This window comes from Tachysurus vachellii, chromosome 19, assembly GCF_030014155.1.
Source record: "Tachysurus vachellii isolate PV-2020 chromosome 19, HZAU_Pvac_v1, whole genome shotgun sequence".
Lineage (NCBI taxonomy): Eukaryota > Metazoa > Chordata > Actinopteri > Siluriformes > Bagridae > Tachysurus > Tachysurus vachellii.
Genome location: NC_083478.1, coordinates 8,472,501 through 8,485,255, shown reverse-complemented (window position 1 = coordinate 8,485,255; position 12,755 = coordinate 8,472,501). Strand labels below are relative to the sequence as shown.

Here is a 12,755-nt window from a genome sequence, read left to right as displayed (position 1 = left end):
AAAACCCCAGGAGCAAATTCTCAAACCCATCTTAGACCATCAAACACACACCACGGTTGAAGTCACTGAGATCACTTTTTCCCCTCGAATCTGATGTTTGATGTGAACATTAACCGAAGTGACCTGCGTCTGCATGATTTGATGCATTGCGCTGCTGCCCTGACACCATCGCCTCCCATCCGTCAGTCCCGCACCACCTCGTGCACGAGGAGCGCGAGCAAGGGGCAGGCAGGAGGTTCTGTCTTTCTGACAATGCCTGTGTGACACCACTCAGTGGCCTCTCCATCAACCTTGAGAAGAACACACACTCTGCATTCTAGCACGCCACAGCCTCAGTCGCAATTCACTACTGCAGCTCGGTTTAAAATAGAGCACCGCATGAAGCCGTTGATCTCTGCAGAGCACTGGCAGCAGCGCAGGCACGTGGGATCGATGCTGCCGGTTCGTTTTTCAAGGGCAGGAAGCGGAAACCTAGGTTTCACAGCAGCTCTATCAATATATGTGGTTTAGCATGTAGGTTAGGTTTGTAGTATTCCCTGAGCAGTGAAAACGTCTGTATTGTTGACTAGGGGCGTAAGAGGTTACATAGGATTATAACATTATATGTTTGTGATTAAGCCATTTCAAGCAGTTATTCCATCTTCTGAAAAACCACCGTCATGTGTATCTTTGTATCTAGAGCTTTAAATACCGTGACGTTTGACGTCACAGGGTCATGACACTAATGTTATGCCTAAAGCGTTATTTCTAGGTGGTGCAGCATTTCCCTTGACATGTATAAAAATAGAGTAGCTTGTAAACATTCCAGATCTTCTTTTGCAATGTTTTGATGAATTAACCACCGAGTCATCCTCTTGAGTCCACTGTAAACATATTTTGGCAGTTTGCCTGACCAAATAATTAAATACTTGCAGAGCCGCTGGAGTGTCAAGTCATCGAAATTGTCATGTAGAAAACTGACATTAAGCCATACGGTAATTGTTCTGGTAATGTTTCATTCCTGATGTTGAGTAATATACAGCACAGTTCATTTATTTTAGTTTTTTTTTTTAAATTAGTTATTACTTTAAAAAAAAGACTTTTCCTGCTTATGACTGAAATGTTGAACATGTGCCCTAATGGAGCACTGTGTTGAGCCTTTTACAGCCCTGTAGGTGAAAAACAATCAGGTGAACTTAAGAATGATTTATTGTAAATGTGTATATTTATATATGTATATTTTTATTTTATTTTTTTAACACCTTGCGTTCACATTTTCCTTCACTGTTCAGTGTGACTTTTTTGTGTGAGATTAAACAATCGAACCACAGAAATTGAACCACAATCCTGTATGATTGAAGATCCTGTCCCAGCAACGAACCCTGGGTCTTTACCTTGTACCATCTTTCTCTAAACCCAAGGTCACATGGGTCTTTTCAGCCACAAATCATGGTAGGATATTAATGACTTAATTAATAACTTAATATATGTATAGTGCTGGACATATCAGTAGGAACAGGCACCTGGGATGAACAGAATTCATGCCGAGGATGTTATTTATTAATTCATATTAACATGAGACACGTTCAACAGCCAAAAATAAACATCCTCCTTATCGGTTCTCGTCTAGCTGAAGTTTTGTTTTGGTATGCGTGGTTAAACGTAATGTGATGCTCCTCAATGCTCTAACTGTAACTTGACTGTAGATAGAACTCATTTTACTAGACATATTGATTAGCGCAGAGGACGGAGGATCTTTGCAGGACGAGCCACGTGGGTATGTGGAAACACTTTTTATACCTCTCCTGATAAGTATACAGTCACCTTGTGGTTAATGTCAAGGGACGATAAAGACACTATCAAAGAATATCTTTTTTTATGTGAGGGCAGAACAATCCTGCTAAAACACTGTAGACCAGTAGATAGATGGATGGATGGATTGATGGCTATATAGAAAGATGGATGGAGGGAAGGATAGGTGGATAAATGGATGGAGGGAAGGATCGATAGATAGATAGATAGATAGTTGGATGGATGGATGGACAGATGGATGGATAGACAGATGGATGGATAGATGGGTGGATGGATAGATAGATAGAAAGATGGATAGATAAATGGATGGATGGCAGAGTTGTGCTGATGTATGTGTGCCTGATGGCTTGTCGTGCTGACCTAATGGATTGGAAGCTGCAGTCCTGCTGCTGCACTTTCCTCTCTCTCTCTCTCTCTCTCTCTCTCTCTCTCTCTCCCTCCCTGAGTGGAGCAAAAAGAGGCACCATGCTTGGCTAAGCAACCAGCAGCCAGTCCATTTCTCAAAGGTTAATAGAGCTGCCTCATAATGCACACTAATCAGCAGCTAATGTGTTTGCTTTCTATTAATACCCACCCAGGTCAGCAGTGACGAACGGCTACCTTTCGTTCAGGAGGCGTGCCAAATCACCGTTTCTCCTTCTCTTGTTTTTGGCCTCAGTCCGTATGTCAAGAAGAGTGAGACTGTTATTTTAAGTGTGCTATGTTATGCTAAGTGGAATAAAGAGGTGTGTGTGTGTGCGCGCGTATGTATGTATGTGTGTATGTATGTATGTATGTATGTATGTATGTGTATATATATAATGTGTATGAATCAGTGTACATGCGCACACACATACAGGCAGAGCAGCGATGAATTCCTAATGAGCTTTGAATCCTCCAGAGAGCCCCGGTGACCTGTAGACAAATGGAGAGAGCACTCCTTGTGTTCTTGTGTAAAGAGCTTTTGTTTGTAAGCATTAGCATTATATCACTCCAATCTAGCCGTAAAAAGATTTAAGCCCTTTTTTTACATCTTAATTTTTTAATACACTGTTTCTTTGCAGGCAATTTATAATGTTTTACTCTGCATACGGTTCAGCCCTACTAAGCATTGGGACACGTTCTCGAGTTGGGGATATGGGAAGCAGCGAATGCATGATACAATGGTGTACGACAGCAGAAGCTTAGTCAGTGGTGTTGGGTGTTTTGAGAGAGCTTCAGAGGATATGCGAAGGATTTCCTGCTCCAAACACAGGCCTGCATTGTCAGAGCTTGCTACAGAAAAACGACACAGACAGAGCGCTATATGTTCAGATTTTCACTGCTATGCTTACAGAAAAAGAAAAAGGTCAGATGTCTTGGTTACTCGTACATACACACACACACACACGCGCACACACACACATACACACAATTGAAAGAGACATGATGAGCTGCTGAGCTGGTTCTCGCTGCGAGTCTGCTCTTTTGCACACACAGTAAGGAGGGTAATTGCTGATTAAGCCACATGTCTGAATGTTTTTCCATGTTTTCATTTTCTCCATAAATCCAGCTGATTATTACAGAATCCATAATTTCTACCTTGCGTTTATGAGCTACGATGTTAAGAATCAAATAAAGCCACGCCGAGCTGTTTAAGGCTTGAAACAGGACTCAATATAAGATGTATATAACCTTGATAAATGTGATAAAGAACTGAGGTTTAGTACTAGGGGGCAGTGTGATATACCAGTTGTTCTCATTTTTCTTTAAGGTTTGTGAGAAAGCTACAAACTAGCATTCATTTATTCATTGATTTTTTTTTTTTGATTTTTTTATTTGAATGTAGTAGTTTATTTATATGTGCAGAGACGGAGGAGTGGCTGGACTTTCGTTTCACTGCGGGTTGTATACCGTGTATAATTTTTATCTAGGTGACATAAAATTTTGAATCTTGAGTACTTCTATACAGAGCGAACGAGACAATTCATACAGAAAGTGATGAGACATACAGCGAAAGATTGAACATCATCTGGGAAAAATAGAGAACATGATTTTCTCAGTTTCCACACGGCCGGCTCACAGATCACTCACTCTGCAACTGTTCCAGTGCCTTGTCACTCGTCCGTTCGGTCATTAATCATATTCATGTGATGAGGTGTTTTGTATTCGCATTAATGGATAAAAGGCAACGATTGTCTAGTCGTCATCTTTGGCTTCCTCCATTAAGAGCATTACCTTAAACAATCCAATAAAATCACTCTTGGTGACACTCAGCACAAGTTAAAACGTACTGACGTCTGTATCCATTTAGGGAGCCGTGTTTTTATAAATACGTTATTGATTATTTTCATTCAAGCATTTCAAATGTTTGTAGGCACCTGACTTTTACACCCATTTATGCTTCTTTCAACATCCTATTCCAGATTTCATCCCTTTGCTCTTATAATAAACATTTGGTTCTAGGGAATTTAATTCAATTCAGTTCTAATTTATTTCTGTATCACTTTTAACAATGAATAATAATAAATGATTTGTAATAAAATTCTTAATATTTTCCTAATATCCAAAGAAGTTATACAGAAGTTCAAGATTAATATTAGAGATAGTTTAATGTGTTTGTATTTATCCCCAATGAGCAAGCCTGAGGTGACTGAGGCAAAGAAAATCTCCTTTAGATGGAAGAGGGAGAAACTGTGAGAGGAACTCAAAGGGGAACCCATCCTCATTTGGGTGACACTGGAGGGTGTGATTATAAATTGATATGCACTGGACAGTGTTGTTATGAATAATGTCCTTTCTACAGTCTCATACAGTCTAATTGTGCGCCTCAGGAGCATTAGTGAGGTCAGGCGCTGATGCTGGACATGGAGGACTGGGATCCAGTCAGAGTTCCAGTTCATCCCAGTGGTATTTAGTGGTGTTGAGGTCAAGGCTCAGTGTGAACACGTGAGTTCTTCTGCTTTAACCATGTCTTCGTGGAGCTGGCTTTGTGCACAGGGACAACGACATGCAGCAATAGTTTTAGGCCTCTTGGTTTCTCTGAATTGAACTTTGTGGCCACTGTATGGGGAAGAATAACAAATGGCTGTTTATGACTTTTGGCCATTCGCATGTCTACTGTATACAGAAATATTACTCAGTAAAAAAGGCCCATATTCTTCAGTATATTTAGTGTGGATGACTCTGGTGTTACTCTTAGTAATGACTACCTTCTTGAATAATATACTTTTGTACAGTGTAATATATTTTCTTGTTGTGTTTTCATTTCTTTTGTAGATGTTTGACAAATAATAACAGGAATCACCGAATACTCGTGTCCTCCTCGTATCGGCGAATACTTGTGTCCTCCTCGTCTCACCGCATACTCGTGTCTTCCTCGTCTCGCAGAATACTCGTGTCTTCCTCGTCTCGCCGAATACTCGTGTCCTCCTCGTCTCACCGAATACTCGTGTCTTCCTCGTCTCGCCGAATACTCGTGGCCTCCTCGTATCGCCGAATACTCGTGTCTTCCTCGTCTCACCGAATACTCGTGGCCTCCTCGTATCGCCGAATACTCGTGTCTTCCACGTATCGCCGAATACTCGTGTCTTCCTCGTATCGCCGAATACTCGTGTCTTCCTCGTATCGCCGAATACTCGTGTCTTCCACGTATCGCCGAATACTCGTGTCTTCCACGTATCGCCGAATACTCGTGTCTTCCTCGTATCGCCGAATACTCGTGTCTTCCTCGTATCGCCGAATACTCGTGTCTTCCTCGTATCGCCGAATACTCGTGTCTTCCTCGTATCGCCGAATACTCGTGTCTTCCTCGTATCGCCGAATACTCGTCGTAGCTTGTAATTAAAAATAATTGACACTAGTTCAAAAGATACAAACGATCAGTTTCCCATAAAAAAAAAAAATCTGTCAATTTTTTAATTTCATTTTATCTTACTCTGGATTAATTAGCTTTAAGCCTGTAACTTTTATATTAAGTACATTTTTCACTAGTTAGGCAGTCACATCTGTAATTCGCTGGCAGGAGCTCTTTTCTAGAGCTTACAGAGCTTTGTAGTCAAAAACACAGCTTCAGGACTGTTCACTAGTTCAGGGACTAAGAGTAGCATCAGTAAAAATCCCTGTTGTTGAAACCCTGTTTGATACTCGACTGAGTATGAAAGGCAAACACAAAGCAAGACAAGGATTTTAAATAGATAAACAGTAGAGCAAAGTGCAAATTCAACAAAGAATTATAACGTAATGTCTCTTCACCCAAACAAGAGCCAGATTTAAAAGGTATTTCTATTGTTGTGTGGCTCTACAGAGATCAGGATGTTGCCGGGGCTTGTGTGTGTTCTCACCTTCTGCCCAGTGTTTCCAGGATAATCTCCACAGCTCCTAATTTACATCCCTGAAGATAATTGACTGAATGAATTATTGAAGCTAATGAACTTACCAGCCGTAGTCTTTATAGTTAAGGCGCAACTGCACAGTCAATCAAATATCAATACCAATACACTTTGAGAATATTTTTGTCTCCCTTCATCATATGAATCTGGTTAATGAATATGGCTCACGGATTGACTTGTTAACACTCGTTAGTCCTGAATGTACAACAGCTGAACCCCTGTTTTGAAATACTGAACACACGTTTAAATATTACTGAATCGATTCTCCATTATTATCTCCATCCTAACACCTTAGTGCAGAAGAACTGAAAGTTGACTGCGCAAAAAGTGTAAAATGTGGACAGTTAGGTAATATCAGTTTAATCCATTAAGTGTTTAACATGTCTAATAATGCCATTATCATGGTAATTATTTTAGAGCTACTCTAGATAACAGGCAATATGGTTGTTTTTAAAGGGTATTAGATCCAAAAGAAAAATGGCTGTCTGTGTGTGTCTGTGTCTCTAAGTGCGTGTGTGTGTGTGTGTATGTGTCTGTGAATGTGAGTGAGTGTGTCTGTGTGAGTGAGTGTGTCTGCGAGTGTGTCTGTGTTTGTCTGTGTGTGTGTGTGTGTCTGCGAGTGTGTCTGTGTGAGTGAGTGTGTCTGCGAGTGTGTCTGGGTTTGTCTGTGTGTGTGAGTGTCTGCGAGTGTATCTGAGATTTAGTGTGTGTGTCTGTGAGATTTAGTGAGTGTGTCTGTGTGTGGAAAGACCTAAGAATTTCTTAGTTGTAGGTGTCTGTGAATATGAAGTGTTTGCACTTTAAAATTTACTGTAGCTTTCTGCTCGGTTTTTGCAACCAAGATGATGGATGGATGATGAAGTGGTGATGCATCTTACTCGGGAGTCTATATATAGTGAATAACCATTTTATATTTGTCGGATTAGGGAATAGCAAGTGCTAGCAACATGGGTAGTAAACAGTAACTATGGATGTGCTGAGTATGGAAAATTAAGCTTAATGCATCAACAGCAGGTGCTCCATTAGCAGAGCTAAATATCTTAAAAATGTCTGTGTGTGTGTTTCATAGCGGCGAAACAATGTGAGCTGTGGAGAAACAAAGATTTCAGCATGATTCCCTTGCATCAGACACGGATGCAGAAGGAGCCACAGGCAGGGAGAGGCTAAGCAACTTCAGTTGCTTAAGAGCAAAATAAATAAATAAATCAGTGTTTTAATACAGCGATCTAATCCGCTGAGTTAATAACCTTTATCTCTGGTAATTGCAGGGGTCTAAAAGCTCTAATGCTGCGGAACAAATGTGTCTCATGGCCTACAGAGAGTTCAGTGTGTGTGTGCGTGTGTGGACAGAGTGTGTGGGAGAGAGCGGCCTTTGTTTATAAAACAAGCACTTATGAAATCAGAACAGACTGTGTGTTTAGACATGTACTCTGTGTATAACACGCTTGTCAAACAGTGTGTTGGCGTTTTTGTAGATACTAATGTTAATGTCCAGCGAACGCCGATGTGTTTAGTGACACGAATGTCGAAGCACACGTACAGTGTGATGAAGAGCAGGCTGTCTTATGTAGAAATGTAAGGGATTAGTGTAGTGTGTTTGTTGTGTGCGCAAGTCTCAGTAATTCAGTGCATCGCACTCGCTTTGTGTTTTCATCACGAGGCAGCCAGAGCAGCTCTGAAACTCTGTGGATGCTAAACGTGAAAATGTCAATGTTATTGAACAGCCGCTGTGAGGCAAAGTCCTGATGTTTTTATTTCCAAGCACCCTGACTCTGGGGTAGACATTTGAGGGAGGGGTGTGTGTGTGTGTTGAAGGGGAGGAGGAGGGTAAGAAATGGTGTGTGTGTGTTTTGAAATGGAGGAGGAGGGTTAGAAATGGTGTGTGTGGCTGGGGGGAGGTGGGTATGTGGATGTCTCTAGGGCCTTGATGCTTAGATTAATTTTTGCAGCATAAGTGGTTTGGATAAATGTCATCGATTCAAGTGGCTGGTTGAAAGGTGCTGTCACTAAGACGGTGCGACTTTTTTTCCTTTTCTTTTTCCCCCTGCGCAGTGAAAATAAATGCTTTGTTAAACAAACCATCGGCATGATTCCCCTGTGTCATCCCTTTTATTTATTTGTTTTTCTTTATTTGTTTTTTCCCCATGTTATAGTACAGGCTGCTTTGGCTGTGTGACTTATTTATGCCATTCGTTCATGTATTTGTTTTGTTTTGCCTCTCACACTTATTTTCCTTTCATCATGAAAGGCTGGCTGATGTCGTATGAACGTGACATCACGGTAAGCTGGTTTGAAATCATCCTGAATGGGATTTAATTTCGAGGGTTAGGGGTCCAAGCTCCATCCAGACGTCCCTAAACGGATGAATTAAACATGTTATTTAACAAAGATAAACATAAAACCGTTGATGTTAGGAAGCTTTCTGTTTAAAGCTACACTAATGTAAGAACTAACCGGTTTTGCAGATGCTCGTTAAATGTAAATATAAATGGTTAAAAAGCATGTAGTTTATTATGAAATAAATAAATGCAATCATGGGAAAATTGCCGTGGGAAAAGAGAGATATAACTGATCTGTTATGATACAATAATGCACATTAAAGTGTAAGAGATTTCCTCTTCCAGTGTTTTGTTCTCTTCTATAACGTCTGCCCCTGTTTCTGTAAGTCATGTGACCATCAGGACGCACTTCAGTCCGAGCATCCTGTCCTCTTTCATCATCTACCTCCTCTTCTTCTGCGCTCACCGTGGGAGTGCTCTTCTCTACCTCCCTCTATCTTCCTCCTTTCTTTTGCTATGATCTCAGCTACACCAACCTCTTTCATGCATCGACGTTTCAGCTAAACCGAACCACTGCCTTCCGCTTTCACACCCTGCATTCGCCTGCACAATTCTCTGCCACCTCCAGCGGTTCTGACTCAGGGGGTGATTATTTTTGACGCGACCTCACTTTTTAGGCAGTTAAAAAGTGTTGAGCTGAATCACGAGATGCAAATGACAGCAATAAATCCGGTAATGATATCGAGACGTCGCTTCTCAAAGTGCTGGAGCGGCTTGCTTAATGAGTTCGGTAATTGGCTTTCTGCCAAGCGTCTCTCCATGTCGTACTCTTTTCTTTTTCTCTTACATTCAAACAGATATTGTGTACGTGGCTCAGTTGCCTTTAATATACACAGCCGTGCATTTTCCTATCACGATAATTACCTTTTACAAACAGCATACTACTGTGTGTGCGTTTTTATTTATTTATTTATTTTTTAAAAAAAATGTTATTATATATCTACTTACAGAGCTCCATGTGAAGATTCGTACATAAACAAATGACGTCTCGTACAGCATAATAAACACTTTTTTGCAAATTAAATTGCGACACGAATTAGTCTCACACGTTCACACTGGCAAGCATGTGATTGTTGATTCGACGGTGCTTCATGAACTGGTACAGTGGAAGTTGAGGGCCGTTTTCTGTGTTTTTTACCACTTGTATGCAGGGAATTACAGGTTGCAGCTCAAACCCATCATTACTCTGTGACATAACTCTCTTGTGTAATGAGTATTATTACAGAGCATTGTGAGACACTATAGATGACACTATAGAAGCTAGCTTTGGATTAGGATTAGCACTCATGGCTGCACAAGCAGCTCCATTTATATGCACATTACACCAGTGACCAGTCGTAATTATCATTTCATCAGCCTAATGTTCAGTCCACATGTTATAGCGATGACTCCTAATGTCACTTGTATCACAGATGTGAATGAAAGGATGCGCCTCATTTACAGAAGCTTTTTATAAGCAAAAGGACAAGTTCAGTAGAATCGGCTGTGATCAACTGTACTGGACGATCCTTGTTATTGGTTATTCCGGATAAAATAGGCAGTGTGATGTGCACTGAGTCTGAAAGCTGGATTATATAGTTAAGGGGTAGACATCTTTCTTCCCCTCCCCTGTATGACAAACTCAGCTTGTGAGTCTGTAGTATGGACAGATACCAAGAATGTTTGCTGTTGAGTTAAGCGATAATTGAATTGTTTATTAACCTCCGACTGCAGTGTAACTGGTGTCATTCCTTAGCTGAGAGTTTAGCGTGATTGATCGCTCACTATAAGGACAGCATCATACAAAACTAACCCCAAAAAAGGGGGTAAGGACACAAAATGTTTACTTTTCTGCAAGATTCCAGTTAAACAGTGTTCATGCTTGAGAACGAAGCTGCCAGTCATGGATGATCATCTGTTAATTGTCAAATGAGTCAATATAACAGATGTCGAACTATTTAACCCCCCATAACTGGATATCACCATTATACAACATCTAAAGTCTTCAGCACAAGCAGTAAAGTATCTCAAGCTAACAGCCCTCAGTTTACAATCTCTCCAAACCCAGCCCAATGATTGTGTCAAAGCAAAATCCCTAAGTAAAACATGAAAGTTTCCCCTTAATACTCGGCTTTGTCTACTTATAATACAGCTGTGACAGACAGGTCAGAAATGTTTCTGATGCAGATACCAGACAGTATCAGTAACTGCACAATACTGACGCTGTAATGTTTTTTATTGAATTTTGCGTGACTTTGTGAACTCGAATGTTTTATTAATAGCCAAGAGAGTAGTCATGCCTCAGGCTTTCCCTGTCTATCTGAAACACCGCTTCTGCATGCAGGCTTTGCTCACACAGCCGTCCAGCGAGTAAAACAAAGTCAGCTTTTGTGTCTCTGCTCGATATCTGCACACGAGGTGAACACCGGGTTTGCTGTTCAATAGTGGCAATGAAAAAATGTGTGCACAGATTTTTTTCTTTTTTTTAACGCTCGTTCCCACGTGCACACAGAGATCACAGACATTGAAAGATGTCCGTTTTGAATTAGGCCACGTATGTGTGTGTGTGTGGTGGTTTCTCACGCTGCTGCTTCTGCTGTTGCTCGGTTTGTTTTCTCCCTTTGCTGGAATGTACCTGCAGCCCGGGGAAAACAATAAGGTCTTTGTGACTCTTGCTGAGCAACGTCTACACACCGCTCTCCAGCCAGATTGAAACTTTCCTCTCTATTGTTTTTATCGTGCATAATTCTCCATAACTTGAAGCGTCTCACTATGAACTCCAAGCTCCTGGGCTGGAGCGTCCTCAGACTACGCAAGATAAAACCTGGTGGACTCGCAGGAAATTAACATGTCGTCGGGATCAGTGCCGTTCTGCATAATAATGGCAGCTCAGTTGGCTACTGCAGCCTAAGACGCGAGTGCTATTCAAACTAAAACACTCCTGAGGCCACTTAATTGCCCAACAATGGCCTTAATGTTTTGGCTTAAGCATTGGCTTTTAAAGCTGTTCAACCCATCTGGCCACCTCAAAGGTGTCTTGTCGCCTCCATTTTCTTTAACCACCAGTGAACGTTCATATTCTGGAAGCAATTCAGCAAGCTGCTAATTGCTTTCATCAATTTGAGTCAGTAAAAAAAAACAGCACAGTGGAGAATACTGTGTAATTCTTTGCGTGTGGTTTGTGAGTCACTTAAACCCGTATGACCCATTTGATAATATCAGCTTGTTACCGCTTACAGTACGAGGTAAACTATGAGTCACTAACAGCACGGTTTAATTCACCCCTTTTCTGCTAAATGCTTACTGTGAAACTCTCTGTACATATACGTATTTGTCATCTAATTACACTCACTCACATTTAACTAATCTCCACCAAACTTCACGTCCACGTAACAAAAGAGAAGCCAAGACCTGTCAGTTTAGTAGCACGAGTTCAGTGACAAGTTAAAAGCACGATTACTGAGTAAACTACATTTCAATATATACATAAAGAATGATATTTCTTAATTTAAGGGTGAAGATACTTTAGGTTTAGTGTAGCCGTCACCAGCTTTATATAACAAAACATTTTCCTTGGCTGAATTTCAAATTCTGTTCTAATTATGCCTGCAAGGGCACTAGGGAAGGTGCACAGTTCCATTATGATCTACCCAAAGTAGAGTGCAAACAAAGTAACTTGGCAAACCATTTGAAATTAGTCCCAAATAAAAGCGCAAATATGATAGCAATAAGATGCCGCCCAAAGAAACGTGGACTTACGGATTATTTTCCTATAAGTACACGTTTTGTTCCTCTTATACAACAGATCCAACTGTTTGCTATCATTTCTGATTTTAAATGTATTCAGAAAATTACTTCCTGTTACCATTTAAGAAGCTATCAACAGTCGTTCCCTTATTAGCCTTCCTTATTTCAGCTTGTCTTGTTGCCCAGAAAGTCCAAAGCTCAAAGTCCTCCGTCTTCAAGTCTCACCTCTAGTCGAAAAATTCTCTGACTTTTACAAAGCTCTCATACTTGAGACTCATTCCATAAATGTTAAACATCTCCTAACAGAAAACGACACTAACAGGACGATTATATAATCTTTCCTAACTGCCTGAGATTATGAAGATCTTTTGCCAAACACTTTCCTGTGAACGAGCTGTTACTATAGAAACAATCACACGCTAGACCGAGTGCATTAGCATGAACCTGATTTTGAGGAAACTTGACATACAGCTGACACTAATGTCAGTGTTGGGCATTTCCAGAAAATGAATCAACACCTTCTGAGACTTCTGAGACAGCAGCACTGAAT

General features: G+C 40.8%; 1 protein-coding gene across 1 annotated transcript in view; it reads left to right on the top strand.

The window, feature by feature from the left end:
- Window positions 1–12,755, top strand: part of rerea (arginine-glutamic acid dipeptide (RE) repeats a) — a 151,399-nt gene that overhangs the window by 35,588 nt on the left and 103,056 nt on the right. The window lies entirely within an intron of this gene.